We start from the raw sequence: 17,144 nt of genomic DNA on the forward strand, positions 1-17,144 counted from the left end.
CTAGTCCATGATAAAGCTCTCCCCTTGCAAAAGGAGTGCAAGTTCATGACAATCCCTGCCACCAGCAGAGGAAGCAACAGGAGTTTAGTAGGATATAATGTGCAAAGACGTGAACCAATTGTCCTTGGTCTGTATCATTGTGAGAAAAATAACTTCAAATACTACAGTAAACATTTTTAAAACATCTGGGGTAATTAGATGTCTGATGTCAGAGAGCCTTTAATCTAGCAGACAAAGTCGCAACAACACCCCATGGCTAGAAGTTCAACATTGACAAATTCAAACTGGAAATCAAGTTTCTAAAATTTAACAATGAGGTTAATTAACCATTGGAACATTTCATCAGGGGTCTGGTGGATTCTCCATCACTTGAAATCCCTACATCAAAAATGGATGAATTACTAAAAGTGACACTTTCGTTCAGTCACGAGTTATTGGACTTGCTGCCAGAATCACTGGGTGATATTCTATGGCCTGTGTAATGCGGGTATCAGACTATGATCAAAATGGTCCATTCTGGCCTTAAAATCTATTAATTTTACTACCTTTCATTTGTTGTCATAATTTTATTGATTGGGGCCCAGATTCAGCAAGACACTTATGCACATATGTAATATTAAGCATGTGAGTACTCACTGATGTTGGTACTATTCACAGGCTTAACTGGTTTTAAGCGCATTACTGAATCAGAGCCATAGTTCTATGGAGGTACATAGTGCTTTACAGTAACTAATCAATGCTCAGATGGAGGTAGATGTTCTTTACAAATCTAAGATAGATAAATTCACACAGAAAAACATAGATTGGTATTCAATGTTTTAACTCAACTCATCTCTAATGGCTTCTCTGAGTGGATGTTTGTGTGTGGAGTCCAGACTCACCCCTTTCCCTGGGTTTGGATATATTTAAAACAGAAAAGAAACTAAGTTCCTCCTTCAAGACCGCTCAGCCCACACCCTAGATCTTCTCTCTATAGACCCACTCCCATCTCCATTATATCCAGGTGGGGTAATGTACTACAGGCCTCAATGGGTCAGCAGAACCTACTTAACCCTTTCCCAGCAGGACCAGCACCTGCTAACGAGTGTTCTAGGAAAAAACTGCCACCCTATTACAGTCTTTTTCGTCCTTTTCTCATTCCCCTTAAGAAGGGTCTGATCTTAACTGTCTGATTTTTGTTACTGTGTAGCTTTGCTTTTGTAAAGTAAAATCTGCAAATATTTCATATCCCTTTTCCCGTGTGCATACTTGTTTTCTATGGGCCATATCCAAAGTCCTTACTCAGGACCGTATGCCAAGAGGTGCTGAACTCTCTTAAATCCCACTGACCTCCACTAGAGTTGCAGATGCTCTGCACTTCCTAAGGATTTGGTCTAAATTTAGCTGCCCGTGCTTCATGATGGCTCCTCCAATGAATAAATATTCAATAACAAAACAGCACGAGTCCATTTGAAATGTAAAAGGGGCAGGAATACAGAATTAGCATTGCCAGGAAGAGAACTGAATTTCACATGGGACAATCGTTGTTTCACTCATCACCAGCAAACAAAGGAAAGCAAGCAGCAAAGAAAACATAACGCGACAAAAGCTACAGTCTCTCCATAGTTTGCAGTCAGCAAACTGCTCGGTTTATTTACATAGTGATGTATCCTTTGTGACTTTTTCCACCACTAGACTAATCTTGCCCTTCCAGACTGTTGATTCATCAGGTCTGGTGCCCTGCAACCAGCAGTGGTTAATTCCTGATGCCCCTCTCTCTCTTCTTCTTTCTATCTCTCTATTTTTTCTCATTTTCTGTCTGGGTTTTTTCCCTTTTTTTCTTTCTCTCAAATTTTTATTCCTTTGTTCTTTCTTTCTTTCCACCATAGTGCACCTAGTCATCTAAGCAATGTTCTACATTGATGCAGAGGGAGTAAATGGTTTCTTCCTAATCCCTGTAGTGATCTGCTTAAGCCTTAGCCTGCATAATTATGAATGTTGCTCATGAAATTATCCAGGCCTTTTAAAATCCCATGTACACTGGCCCTGACCCCCTCTGGCAGTCTATTCCACAGGCCACAGCCACACTGTTCAAGCAAAGTAGTTCCTGTTGTTTGTTCTAAATTTACGGGCCATTTAATTTTCAGTGTCTCGTTGTTCTCCTGTTTTGATCCATTATGTCCAATATTTCTGTCTATTTCTTGCTGCCTATTCCACATGTTAGTTGATAATGCAACAGAGTTAGTGTTCAGGGCCCCACAGTTCAGAGGAAATAAGAAAGGACACAAACTCTCACCCCAAAATCGTATCAAACCTTTTCTGAGGGTTGGAAAATTTGGATGATTATTTTTTATTCTTTATTTTTAGGGATCTCGTAAGATTTGAGGTTTTGTGAGCCTCTCACGCTATTTTTAAAATGTGCAAAACAGGCTGGAGTTCCTGAATCGCTTTTATCTATCCTTTAAACCCGTTACTTTTATTTTTCTAGGCTGAGCCAATTGCTTTTGACTCAGCCTAGAAATGATTTTCCGGCTGTAGAGTGTAGGGATAGAAGAGCCCGGTTTTCCCCCACACCCAAATTAGACTGGCATAAGCAAGTGCCATACACACATGCATATAATAGGCTCTAACAAACCTGTGGCTGCCTAAAACTTCACAATTGTTGCTATGCTGCACATCAGTGCAACTAGAAACCTCACTGCAATAGCAGAGTTAAAACACAGGTCCTCCTGCTCCAAAGGCCACAGGACTCTACTTGAGCTAAAGGACACTCTCAATTAGCAATTAGCCCTACAGGGCCTACGACAGGCAGGAGAGCATATTCTGTTCTGTACAGGGAAGTGATGCGCATACACACTAATTAGTCCATTAAAATACTGCATTTACATTTTCATTGGATTTTTTTCCTCTCTCTGCATCTCTGCTCCTTTCCCTCTCTCTCCATGTATTTGTTTTGCAGTCTATCCATTCTTTGCTCCATTTCTCACTTTTTATTGTATTGGCTTTTTCAGTCTGCTCCTTTCCAGTCTCTGCCAAGTGGGATGAAAACCCAATAACATTTGAGTTCAAGTCTAGTTTGCAAACCCACAATATTCACGTGGATTCAAAATGATGTGAAATGACTTTGCACCTTCCTGATTACTTTATATTTTTGCAATAACCTCTCACTGGTCAGCTCCTTCACAGAACCCCTCTACCATGTGCCCCACCCATTTTTCCTACTGTATCTATCTCCTAATATTCCAATATCCAGTGGACACTAAATCGCAAGCCCAGTACCTGATAATTCCCCCAATTTGAAAATCATCTCACTACTACTATCAGAGGGGCAGCTGTGCCACTTTCACTACTGCTAGTTAGTGTTGCTCGCCCAGGTACTAAAGCCCACTGATTTTGCTCCACCTACCAGCACTGAAGCTTCCAATGGGGTCATACTTTCTTAACGGTATTTAGCAACAGTTATTTTGCTTTGTCGTCTAGCCACATTTATTTCAAATTTCTAATAAAAAAAGTGATGAAGAAGCCATTGGGACTTAAGCATTTGCTTACATTTAGGCATGGGCTCTGATGCTCTCCTAAGGAACCTGATTTTTAGCGATGCATCAATTTTGTGTCCAGTATTGGGAATGCAAAATATTGTGCACAACTGCATTCATTGAAAAGTCTAACTCCCCACTCTGTGGGTATAGTTACATAGAATTCTCTAAGGGTACGTCTCCACTGCAAAAAAAAATACACCTCAGGGCACCGAGTCTCGGAACCGGGCTCAATTGACTTTGGTTCAGACGGCAGGGCTAAAAATAGCAATGTAGACTTCCCACTTGGGCTGGAGCCCGGTTTCTGAGACCCTCCCCTGGCACTGAGTTTCTGAGCCCATGCTCCAGCCTGACCTGGACTGTCTAAACTAGTATTTTTGGCCCTGCAGCCCTAGCCCCGCAAGCCCAATACAACTGACCCGGGCTCTAAGACTTGGCACCACGGATTTATTGCAGTGTAGATATACCCTAAGCATGTCCAGCTGCAAGTGCTATACAGTTCTGACCCTGTTCTAATTTTAGACCATGGCAAAACTCCCCTTGACTTCAGTGGCGCAGGATCTGATCCTAATTGTGCCATTTGGAAGCAGTTGTTGAAAACGAAGAAAAACAAATCTTGCCATAACTCTTCCTTGTGCTCTCCTGTCTGTCTCCATCTGTTGTCTCTTGTCTTAGACTTATATTGTAAGCTCCTTGGGGCATGGACAATCTTTTTTGTTCTGTTTGTACAGCACCTAGCACAATGGGGTCCTGGTCCATGGCTTGGTCTCCTGGACAATACCGCAATACATATAATAATTACTAATATTGAGACACAGCTCTGTATTTAGCAGATAAAGCATGTTCCAGCAGACAAATCAGTCCCAAAGTCAGTAACAAGACATGGAAACATAGTTCACTAAGGAGTGATCTGACCCTAAGTGCAATATCCTCAGATACAGTGCTTTAATCCTCCACAGCAATGCTCTTTGAAACTCAGCCAAATTCACCATGTCAGGAGCCTTAGGACAGCAGAGAGGCATCAGGCCATTGTTTATGTATTACTTTTATTTTTTTCTTTTAACCTAAAAGTTCTGTGGGGGGAATTTATTACCAGCTACGAAACGTGGCTGCATCAGTGAATGAGAAGCAGTGACATTAAAAGTAATTGACATTAAAATGTTGTGACATTAAAATTAATCATGTTTGATGGATGTTAGAGACTGAATCCACAAGGCTCCAGGGTTCACATTTTAGCAAGTTCTAACATTCATTCCTACCCTCTTCTGCCTCTGTTATGTAACTTCTTCCCCCCACCCCCGCCCCGGTCTCTAAGACCATCTGTAGGGAGGGGCTGGAGAAGGGTGAGTGCTATTTCAGGATGTAGGATGCCTTTCCACTTGGAATTGCAGCCAGGGCTAGGGCTAGACTGCTGGGTTACCTCTGCTGAGTGCATTTATGCTTTGTCTACACTGGCAAGTGAAATACAAAACTTTTGTCCTTCAGAGGTGTTAAAAAAACACACCCTGAAAGACAAATGTTTTCTCGACGACAAGCACTGGTGGGTGCGCTCTCCTGCCGACAACGCGAACGCTGCTCGTTGGGAGTGGTACTTTTTTGTTGGCGGGAGACTCTCTCCTGCCTACTAACAGTGGCTACACGGCGCACCTTTTAGCGGCACGTCTGTAGCAGCACCGCCGTGTCGCTAAAAGCTGCGTAGTATAGACATAGCCTTAGCCTGAGACGTGTTGGGGGAATCTGCTCACTGCTTCAAGGAAACGTCATAGGCTTTTCTGATAATGCCTTTGACTGGGACAACCCATTGCTTTTGGGAGGAAGAAAGGGGTACAAGACACGTGTCCCATAAGTCAGAAGGGTTAAAATAATCAGTTTGTTCTACCCTCCTACTCATGGGCTGCCAGGTACTTACCTTTTCATTTTCAAAGAGTTACATAGGATTTAGCCCCTCCTATTGATTTACATGGTGGATTGCTTTCAGACGGTTCGGACAAAGGAAATGGGAGTCAGGATTCCTGAGTTTTATTCCTGGCTCTGTCGCTGATTGACTATGTAACCTTGAGCACGTCACTTAACTTCTCAAGTTTCCCTACCTGTAAATAAGAATATGAGCTCACACGGAGGCTGAGGACAAGTATTTTTTAAATGTACTTGTAAAATATCATCCTCATTGCAGTTCTGAGATTTAATTAACTGGTGCCTGTCAAGAGCCTTGAAATCCTCAGCTGAACTATGTATAACACAGGTGCCAAATAATGTTAACTTCTTTATTGCTGCCTGGTTTGCCAGGGTTTTGGATAACAAACGCACCTCCCACACTACTTTATGTGAGTGGAACGCCCTTACTGAAGGACCTGACTCTTCAAAACACACTGCCAAGCTGTGCCTCTGATATGTTAATTAAGGCTCCATAAACTCTAATCGCTTCCACGGATTTTACTGGGACGCATGAAGCTAAATTGGGAGCAACGCTGAAAGTGTTCAGAAGTTCTGTTGAAAGTGGATGCTTTAGTATAGGGGGCATACCCTCAGGTAGCCATTCTGGCTCCAGACCAAGAGGGAGATGTTCAGTGAGCGTCGCTCAACACAGCTTGGTCAATGGAGCTACACTGATCTATCCCCACTAAGAACCTGGCCTCAGGTCATTAAAGGTGAATGCTGGTTCCCATCTAAGAGCTCTTTGGCGTTATTGAAATGGGCGTGCTGATCTCAGTCCAGTTCCAGGTGAAGTGGCATCTGCATTGCAAAACCATCATTGCAGGTGGGACTAATTGGTCCCATGGGCCGTAGTCTCAGCAAGGAGATTATGGATTTAATGGATCATAGAGACATCTAGAGAGGGTTCTTCCAGGACAGGGCTGAAGGGAGGCAACATTGGCGAGTTTGCCATGTCACTTCCTGTGCAGAAGCAGCTGTGCAAAATTCTTCTCTTTCTGTGAAAGTAGCTTTCTCCCCTATTTTGACAGGCTAGGAAAAATATTAGTGTGTTGTTGTCCTCATCATCCTGGTAAGGTCGGCCGTAAGCAGAGTGTATATCCGGGCTGCTTAGCTTTCGTAACAATTGTGCAAGGTTGAGCCAGGGACATCACATCCGTCTCCAGGGCTGTTAACACTGCACGAGCACAGAGTGCAAAAGAAACTGGAACCGTTTCCACTGAAGGGCCTGGAGCTTCTCTAACAGCTGGAGGGGACAGAGCACAAAGTGACACCTGCACTTCAGAGCCAAGTCATTTAACAGCAGCTAGGAGTACAGGGAATGTCAGGAGCGGCTTTTGGCAGGCCACCATGCACGCTGTTTCCTTTGCGGAACGAGAGCCAGGTGGTAATGACGGCAGCTGGCTCCTCCTAGACTGGAGCCAGCCCTGAGGAGATGCTGCCTCTGAAAGGGGAGGAGGAGAGGCAGCATTTTCTGGTTTTTGCATGTAATATTTTCCCACTTCCTTTTTTGGCAACATGAGGTTCTGTGTGGCCTCAGAAAAAAACGAAACGCTGTATTGGGCAAGAAGCCAGCCACCTTCTCACAGCCTCAGCTCTAGCTGGCTTCGCTTCCTGGCCTGTTTGCAAACCACAAGGAGCAGCTCCGTGCTGAGCTGTGCTGTTTCTCTTACTGTGGGCAGCATGGGCTGTGTGGGGTGCATCTCTTGTTTACTGACAGAGCTGGTACAATGGGCACATGGACTTTCACAATGGCCTGTTCCCCAGCACTGGGCAATTATTTGCCTCTCTGGAAGCCATGATGATGTAACTGCATTTTCACAGCCAAGCCCAGAGACCACCCTGCATGGTTATTGCAGCTGGTTAGAGGAAGCCTTGTCTAGCGGTTATAGCACAGGGATGACCACTCTCTTCTGCTTTTGCAGGAGACCAGAAACTCCCATTGAAGTCAATGTATTTTGCAGAGAGAGAATTAGACCGCAGGACATTTGTGTTCTATTCCCAGTTCTAATATTGACTCATTGTGACTGTGGGCAAGTCCCACCATGTCTCTGGGCCTTGTTCATCCTGACTGTAAGGGCACACGGGAGTTAAACTATGCGTGAATTTGGCCCCACCCTCTGCAAGCTAGAAATAATGATATTTAACCAGCTTCACTGGGAGATTGTGAAGCTCATTTAACTAATGGCTGTAAAAAGCACATTGAGACCTCAGGATGGAAGGATCTAGGGAAGTGCCACGTTTTTCTCTTTTGAATGGTGCAACATGTACAAGTTCTACAGCAGAGGCACTGTATGGGGGAGGGGAGTTTTAAAACAGCTTGAGCTGAGCAAGCCAGTTGAGCAGTTGTTCCTTTTCCGTATGCAACATGAGACTCCAGTTGGTTGGATGCCACTGGACAGATGTTGTTTCCTTAAATCCGTAGGCTAGGCCAATGACGAGAAGAATGTTTCCTATTAACATTTTAAAGTTTTCAAAATGAAGCTCAAAACAAACAAACTTTTCTCCTGGTTTATACTTCTCTGGTGCTGCTTATTCAGAGATCTCAAAGCACCTCCCAACACCCCTGGGGTAGATAATTTCTGATTATCCACATTTTGTGGGTGGGTAAACTGAGGCATGGAGCAGTTAAAGTCCAGAGTTTGCCTCCCTAATTTGAAACACCTAGGTCCTGGTGCCCAGCGGTGCTAAGCACCCACAACTCAGGGCTGGTCTACACTGACAACGCTAAAGCACTGCCGTGGCCACACTTTAACGTGGCTTGTGTAGTCACAGCAGAGTTCTGGGAGAGAGTTCTCCCAGTGCTCTAAAAAAACCCACCTCCACAAGAGGCGCGGCTCCCAGCGCTGGGGCACTGTCCACACTGGCGCTTTACAGCGCTGAAACTTGCTGCGCTCGGGGGGGTGTTTTTTCACACCCGAGTGAGACAGTTGCAGCGCTGTAAAGTACCAGTGTAGCCAAGCCCTCAGACTGCAATCAGTGGAGAAGATGTGAGTGCATAGGATCTCGGTGAAAAACAGCCCAAGGTGTCTTAATTTAGGCAGTCAAAATTAGTGTGTGCTAGGGCTGTTTGGAAAACATTTCTATCCAACCTTGTTTTGACTGAAAATTATTTTTTCAACTAAACAAAAACCTTTGCAGAAAAATGTCTGCTTCCTCTGAAAATACTCAGTTTTTCATCGGAAAACAAAACCGTGAAAAACCAAGTTTCTTTTGGTTTTCAGCCAAAAATGTTTTAGGTTTTGGCAACTTTGGACCAAAACATTTTTGGGTTTCCACAGGAAGTCGTCATTTTCCACTGAAAATTTCAACAATAATGAAAAATGTCTTTGTTTTTGTTTTAAAAAAAAATTGACCAACTCTAGTTGCTACTTCTCTAAATATATGGGCCTAAAAGACTGCCAACATCACATAGTGTATGTGGCAGAGCAAAAAAATCGAACCAAAAAGTTCCAAAGCCTAAACCCATGCTCGATCTTCCTAGAGAGATGTTGAATAAGACAAAAATGTTCTGCCAATATTTGTTTTATTTTAAATGAAATTTTCTGTGAGCGGGCTACTGCCCTGTTTGCATCACTTCCTATGAACATTCCAGACACTAAGGTTTTTTTCTGGCACCTTGAAAGTGAATTTCAATGTCACCTATGTGAATATGGGTGGGAAATTAATTTTAAATGCACATGCACATTTGCTTGCTAGCTCATCCAATCAGGAAACAACACCAGATGATTCATCTGACCAATCAAAACTAAGCTCTTTTTTTGGATTTTTCTTAGTGACACAGAGTAAAAAATTAAAAAAGCTGTTTAGTCAATACTAGAATAATGAATGAATTGGAGGAAACGGTGACCTGCTCACAGATATTCAGTCAGCAGCAAAAGAGGTTAAATTCATCAGATAAATCATTTGCTCAGCTCTACACTAGACCACACATGCTGGGATAGCTGGGGTTTACTTTAGTGTCTGACAGATGGCTGCCAGACATTACAATGGACCCAATCACTTAAAAGTCTCCCTGTGTAGAAGCTGTGTGTGCATTTTTCATGTCACTGCAGCTGAGCCTCGAGAATCAAGCTGTGGGACCCTGGTTGTCTCAAGGAAAGTAACTGTACCAGGTGAGGAAACGTCTCCGTGGTAGGAGAGATTCAGAACCTCTTGCCAGATGTTACTGCCGTGAAGAAAGATGAGAGACGTGCTGGGGGGTTAAAGGGAGCGGAAATCAAGAGGTTGGCGTTCTAGTCTCAGCTCTGTCCCTGACTCACTGTATGACCTACCACAAGGCATTGTTTTGCAATGAGAAAGGGCCATTGATGGAGGCAAAATAACACTACGGGACCAGTTCTGGACCTCATCACTTATATGCTGCTTTGTTGGGGTTGGCAAGGAGCCACAGTGGGTTGGAGGAGAATTCTCTTAATTCAGAAGCAGCATAGGGTTGATGTAAGCAGTCCCAGAGTAGGGGACATGCCCAGGTAGGGAACAAATCATAGATCGGAGACAGCATGCTTGTACTGCTGAGTGCTGCTGGTATTCTGGGCTGTAGCACAGCCCTGGGGAGCCTGCTGTAAGTGAAAGCAGTCCCCAGTGGCTACAGTAACTTATGCAAGAGCCTGTTTTGACCTCCACAACAGCCCAGAATCTGGATGATGGAAAGATGATGGAAAGCCACCTTTGCCCCCCTGCCTCACCTCCTGTTCAGTCACACCTCCTGTGCTGTGTCTCTGAGAGGGTGCAGCACAGAATCTGTCCCTTGCTCTAATCATGGTATTTCAGTTCCTTTGTGCTTGGCATCTTGCAGGGAGATGTGAACGTGAACTTGGCCCAGAATAACTCCCCTATGAGCCGTGGTTCCTTGAAGCAAAACCACGCCAAGAAATAGACAAATACTGAGGCCCTGGAGTTGTCCTGCACATGAAAGCAACTTGGATACCCGGGGCCAGAACACATAGCCCTTGTGTTAAATTACCCTCCAGGTCAAACCCTGGCAGGAGACTTTCAGCCATTCCCTGCAGGCCCGTGTTTCCCTCCACATGTGATAAGAGCTGAGCTTAAACCATGTTCCTTGGGGATTTTAGGAATGCATTTTCAAACAGAGCTTTTCATTGCTCTGTAATCTCAGTGCAGCCCAGGGCAGTGTCACAGTGACAGATGAGGGAGATATTGAGTGACAGGGTTTCACAGCCTGTGAAAAGACTCATTCCTGGGGACGGAGTGGGGGAGGTCTGGTAGTTGTCTGCATTTTGAGGGGTGTTGTTCAGTGGAATATCTGAAAACTTGTATCCTCTGGAAAATGGTCTCTTCTTGGTTTGGAGCTGTGCAGGATTGCAAAGAGTTCCTTCTGTGAAGAGATGGGTGTCTATCTCCTACATTACTGAACTGAGGGAAAGGGCTCAGATGCAAGTTGCTTAAGAAAAGATGTTTTTAATGCGCGGTTAATAACACTTTTCATCCAAAGGTCTCCAAGCTCTTGCCAACCATTAATTATTTAAGTCTTACACCCTCAGACACAGGTAAGTATTATCATCTGCTTTACAGCTGGGGAAAGTGTGGCACAGACTTGCCAAAAGTCCACCCTTTGGGCCAAGTCCAGAAGTTTTTCATTCATCGATTAGAAGGCCAGAAGGGACTACTGTGAGCATCTTGTTTGACCTCCTACATAACACATGCTAGTCTTATAGTTAAGAGAATGCAAACTATTCCAACAGTAGATTAGACAGGAGTTGAATTTGCTGCTACAAACCATTCCTCTTTTCACTGATCCATGAAGCTCTTCTTTAGGGTTAGATCTGTCCCTACAAGCAGGGGCTAATCGGAAGAATGCTCTGAGGCTCCCCCTTGTAAAGTTTCTCTCTGATTATTGTGCAGGGTTGGTCCCTCCCTCTCTGAATAGGTTACAGATCTGCCTCCAAACCACATGAATCCACTGGGATCTGAATCTGCATGGAGGCACTTGCTCTGTTATCTCCTTGCTCAGGACATTCCCTGGAAGTTCCAGTGAATGAGAGCTACTAGGCAGCTAGAATTGGTGCCACTGAGCTGTCCCCAAGAGCAGAGGAATGTAAAGGTAAAGTATAAAGAGACTTCTCTCCAACTTCTTAGGTCCTGCATCAAGTACAGTTCAGCTGGACCCAGTGACCAGGGTACTTAGTCACTTAGAGCAACCACTAGTGGGTTTAGGATATGTCAAAGAAAGTGCAGATTAAATACGAGTTCAATGTTCCATTATAAATCCAGCAGATTCAAAAAACTGGATGACAAATACAAATGTGTACAATAATTCATCACATAGAGCCTAATTAATAATGATCATCATTCTTCTCTCTTTTTTTGAATGGTGAGAATCCCATACTTCATTACATCTACAAGACCAGTGTTCTCCCTTGCGCAGCCACATCGTTTTCTCATACCTCCCACTTGTGCCAGTAGCTGAAGCCACTCTTGATGCAAACAACTCTTGATGTGAGGGAGTTGGTCGGTCACGTTGCTATAGGGGCTTCCCAGGATCTGGATGAGGACAAGGGAAAAGTTCAATGACACTTTTATTTAAGTCGAAGCCTATGTTGTGGTCAGCCCCCTTCAATACAATGAGGGGAAGGTGAGAATTCAGAGTCTCTGTGGCAGAGTTTAGGTGGACATGAACGGGGGTTACCCATTCCTCCTAGGCTTAGCTGTATATACTCCATCTGACCTTTACAGTATGTTCCTTGATAACATGCCTGACCTTTTCAGATCTAATTAGCGAATACACTCAACTGTTGCCCAAATGCCGTCTTTGTCTTTTTCCTCCTCTGTTCCGCATGTTGGAAACACTGCTTGCTCACCAGAGCTCAGTGGTGTATTCGTAGCTCTCAGTCAGAGCTTCCTTACTCTCAGGACACTGATACCCAGATGCAAAGGGCTCTGCCTCTTCAGCCACACCTACAGTAGCCCTGACTGTGAAACTGGGACATGTCCCTAACAGAACTGCATTCCTCTTTTGCGCAAAGGTCACAGGCATATTTGGCAGACATGGCACTTGTATGTTCCCATCCGGGGCTTCCCTCAGCAATGGCCTTAGGCTCATGAAGCCTTTGCCATTGGACAGTGCCCTGTGCACTTAAGAACATGCCAAACAAACAAATGCTTCAAAAGATGGCTTAAGAACCCAGCAGCGTAGGCAGATGTGGCATAATCTGTCCCCCACATAGGTCTCTAAGAGTCAGAAGAGGCTTAAGCCCTGAATCACAAGGTTTAATATTCCTTCCAAAATGTGCTGCTATTTTGATAATTCTGGCTATTCCTGGTATCCATACAAATATCCAGTCTTTGTTAGGTTCCCCTCACCGTCATTAATGTTTCTATCCTCACAACACCGCTGTTAGATAGAGAAGTGCTGTTACCACCCACCACATAGATGAAGAGCTGAGCCCAAGGTCACAACTGTGGCAACCCTGGGGCAACCCTGGGGTCCTGAATCCCATGTTAGCATGCCAATTACTGCAGGGTTCTTCCTTTCAACAATGATGGCATAAGGTCTGTGAATGAATCACTGTGTCTTGGACCTGGGCATTTAGACCTCACAAAAGGCCACAATGAGCTACTAGGGATGGAGAAGAAGATGCAGTTTCTGCCCCAAGGAGCTTACAATGGAAAGAGGCAGCAGCAGAAAGCAAGATGAGAGCCATAGGGGAAGGTTCTATTTATTGTTGTTGTTTTATCAGTTGTGTGTGTGACTGGATGGACATGTTTATTGTGGGAGATGAATCAGAGGGTGTTTCGTTTTGTTTTTGCTGAGGTGGTTTAACCTTTGTGGGCTTCACAGAAAAAGTCTGTTTCAGTCGCCAAGAAAACAAACCCCAATCCAAGAACCAGTCTCCTTCCTTTTTGATTGAACGGGTGGGTGGGTTAACAAGTGCTACTCCATGTGCTTGAAATGATACCTTCACCCTCCTTCCCTGTCACAATGGGAAGGGGGAAGTTTTTGTTACAGAATATTTAGTTAATACTGTCCCCAGTAAATAGAGGAAAAGGTAAGGTAATGAATGCCATAGTTTGTATCTGTGGCACTATTGTCCTCTGCTGGATAGAATCAGAACTGCTTTACTATATGACATAGATCCCATACTGCTAGTAGATAATGCAGATTTCTCTTTTGCTCAAGTGGTGCTTTTGGAGTGAGTTTTAACCCTTTCACCCCTTTCAGAGCTGCTTTGAAAATGGGGGAAAAGATTTGGTGAAAAGATTTGGTGAAAAATTCAAAATTCAAAATTTCAAAGATGTTTCCATTGCACAGGGTTTGAAATGGATCCATTTTCATTATTAAAAAAATTTCAAGAAATTTTTAACTAATTTTTTATTGAAATTGTTTTCAAACCATTTTGTTTACCAAAACCTCCAGTTTTGCGTAAAAAAACATATTTTTGGTAAATAACAAAAGCAATTCAAAAATGATTTGATAAACATACTTAAAAAGGTCATGGAATATTTCACAAAAACAGAAAATTTCAATGATATCAACAATATTTTGTGAAAAGTTTTGTTTTTGAAGAAAGGCCATTTTTCAATGAAAAAATGTTTAGTGCAAAAAATTGCTAACATTATTTAGTTCCAACTAACTGTGGTGTGCAGCACTCTGGCAACAAGTCCTAAGTGGTCATAGATTTGTTAGAGTATTCATCTTGCATATTCAAGGAAACAATTTAGTAGTTTATATTCAGTGCAGGTGCAGCTGTCTCTTCAATACCTTTAATCCATTAGCACAGGGAGGAAGATTAGGGTTAGGATGTTTAAAAATGGGGATTAGAATTACCTTGTTCAGGTTCTAAAACAGTAGTTGATAACGCGTATTGCAGAAAACTTTCTTTGGCCCAAATGTGATCACATTTCCTGGCACACTAACTGTCAGATCCCCAGCTGGCATCAACTGGCATAGTTCCACTGAAGCCAAGGTAGCCACATTGATTTGTATCAGCTGAGGATTTGACCTTCAGATTATAGATTTCAATCTTGTTGGGGATGGAATCCTTTCCAGACGATTGCTGTGTCTGTGTGTGTGGTGGGGGAGGCTGTGCGTGTGTTTGTAATACGCACTGTAGCTGTTCTTTCATGGCAGTCACTTCGAACTAAGAATATATCTAATCAGTAGCAAGCCAGTGTGAAAAACATTTGGCCAAGTCTGGCATTATTATATTTTTAATTTATTTAGCACTTAGCAATACATTCTTCTTGCATTCTCTGATCCTGAATTTTCAGTCCCTTTAGCATTGGTAGCTATTGTGCCACGGTACACATTGGTATTGGTAGCTATTGTGTCATGCCCACCTCATGCTCAAAGAGGAATGGAGTAGCTATTGTGCCATGTTGCTACGTGTCAGTTAAAACAACTGCTGTGTTCTGCCTCAGAGGTGGCTTCCCTTCCATGGTGGGAAAAGTCCTTCCAAACAGTGTATGCCTTTCTCCTATGTAAAGAAAAGGAGGACTTGTAGCACTTTAGAGACTAACCAGTTTATTTGAGCATGAGCTTTCGTGAGCTATGAGTAGCTCTTTTGACATCAGTGGGATTGCTAGCATGAGCAAACTGTGCAGGATTTGACCTTCAGTTTGTAAATTTGATTGGAAAGAGCCTTGGGATCCTTCTGGACACAGTGCCTTTTACAGAAGTGCGAGCTGAGTGTTTTTTCAGTGTAACACAAACTAGCATTCAGTACCTCTGATGAGCTTGGGGGACAACAAAGATACCCGCTTTCTAATATCCACATGCCTGCTTATCTTTCAATATATAAAGTCCGATTTACATTCCAATACACTCCTTGCTTTGCTTGGGCTGGTGATGTGACTCCTGGAGTGTGATGCATGGAACTCTGCCTCTTGTCTTTTGGGAGACAGCACTATGCGTACAGAATTGTTTAATTCCTCATGGTAGTGGAAAAAACCTGGGAAAGGATGAAGGGAGCAGACAGTAGTCTCATTTCCAACCCAAAGTCCTAAGGGATTGCTTGCAGCTGGCATTGTGCTAGGCCAAACCCTGGGAGGGATGTGGAGAATAGCATTAAATAATACTAATAAGATTACTCACAGCTTGATCCTCCTCTTACTTATAGCCACGTAAATCAGGAGAAACTCCACTGAAGACAGTGGAATGACATTACTGTACAACAAGAAGAGAATCAGACCCTTAGCATTTACATTCCATCTTCCAAAAACTTTGCAAGCATAAACTAATTAATTAATTCTCACACTTTCCCTGTGTAGTGGGAGAGTATTATTAGGTCCATTTTAAAGGTGAGGAAACTGAGGCAGGTTAGGTGATTGATGCAAGGCTAAAGAGGGAATCTAGTCCAATCTCGGATTAGATTTTAGTAGTTCCTGGTACCCAGTCCCGCGCTTGGCCACAAGCCCACAGCTCTCATTCAAAAAAATGATCCATTGGAGCCACACAGAATTTAATGTATCTTTTTCACAAGACTAACGGAGATGTTCTGCTGTTCGTTTTCTGCCCTAGAGTAAACTGTGGCTGCATGTTTGAGAGTGGGCGGGAATATGAAAAGTGACAGAGTGCTAATATATTATGCATTCATTTTGCATCATATTAGCAATGCTTGTACTGGATAAGTGAAATGTCATACCCTGTTAACACACAATTATGGGAATATGACTGAGCATTTCACAAAGGTAACATGAAAGTGGTTAACAGGGATGAAGCTTGTATCTTGGAAGTGCATTTGTCTTCACTGTGGATTATTGCTGCAGCAATAAAGAGATGCAATAAAGCACTCAGTTTACTTTGGAATAGCTTTTCTTTGACTTTAAAAAATTAAATTTACCCACCTGTGAAGAAAAACACCAGAGGAAATGGAGCCATAGGCCAGCCCTTTTTGGAGAACTTTTGTCTTGCTTTGGAGCCTAAAACAACAACAAAAAATTGTTTTGATAGTGGTTTGTTCAGAAGCAACTCTTTTATTACCCTCCCAAATGTAACTTTCCAGTCTTTCTTTGCCCTGAATTTTCAGAACTGAACATCTCAGCGGAGCCCCCACATTCCATCTTTGGGCCTTCCAGTTGACGAGGAAAGTAGAGAACTGGGCTACTCCATTCCCCTTTGAGCGTGGGGTGGGCATGCAGTGTAGGTCTGTACATTTTGAAATAACGCTCCCTGTAAAGACTCCAGTCTGAGGTTTGCACAGCTACTCAGCTGCATCGCCACTGAAGTCAATAGAATTGTATCTGTGTTAACAAATGGAGAATCTGAACCCAGGGTTTGCACAGGAAAGATATGTACCCTGAGCCAGATCCTCAGCTGGCGTAAATCCACATAGTTCCATTGACTTGACATAGATTTACTCATGTTAAAGATCCTTGAGACCCAGCCTTTGTCTTTCTTCTCTGTTTGGACTGTACATTCTTTAAGGCAGCGACTGTCTGATTATGGGTGAAAGGCTGACTCCATTGAATGGAAAAGCTTCCAATGACTTCAGTAGGGCCAGGATTTCACTCTGTGTTTAGCGCAATGGAACGCTACTGTCAGATGGCAGCCTCCAGGTGCTCCTGTAATACAAACAATATGTAATCACAATAAATAATGAGAGGCAATGTGTTCTCTAATGCTTAGAACAGGCTCCTGAGAGCCAGGTCACTTGGCATGAAATCCAGGCTCCACTTGGTTCCTATTCCTGCATCTGCCACTGATTCACTCCATGGCTTGGGCAAGTCACTTCACCC

General features: G+C 43.4%; 1 protein-coding gene and 1 long non-coding RNA gene across 2 annotated transcripts in view; one reads left to right on the plus strand and one right to left on the minus strand.

The window, feature by feature from the left end:
- The window catches only part of CLMP (CXADR like cell adhesion molecule), a 72,398-nt gene that overhangs the window by 29,574 nt on the left and 25,680 nt on the right, over positions 1–17,144 (plus strand). The gene's annotated exons all lie outside the window — the stretch shown is intronic.
- The window catches only part of LOC140901712 (uncharacterized), a 40,002-nt gene continuing 31,791 nt past the window's right edge, over positions 8,934–17,144 (minus strand). Inside the window, exons 2-4 of the long non-coding RNA XR_012155940.1 lie at positions 16,705–16,970; positions 16,254–16,328; positions 8,934–11,951 (exon numbers count right to left, since the gene is read on the minus strand). This is a non-coding gene — a long non-coding RNA (uncharacterized LOC140901712). The remainder of the gene's footprint in view (positions 11,952–16,253; positions 16,329–16,704; positions 16,971–17,144) is intronic.

This window comes from Lepidochelys kempii, chromosome 22 (assembly GCF_965140285.1).
Source record: "Lepidochelys kempii isolate rLepKem1 chromosome 22, rLepKem1.hap1, whole genome shotgun sequence".
NCBI lineage: Eukaryota > Metazoa > Chordata > Testudines > Cheloniidae > Lepidochelys > Lepidochelys kempii.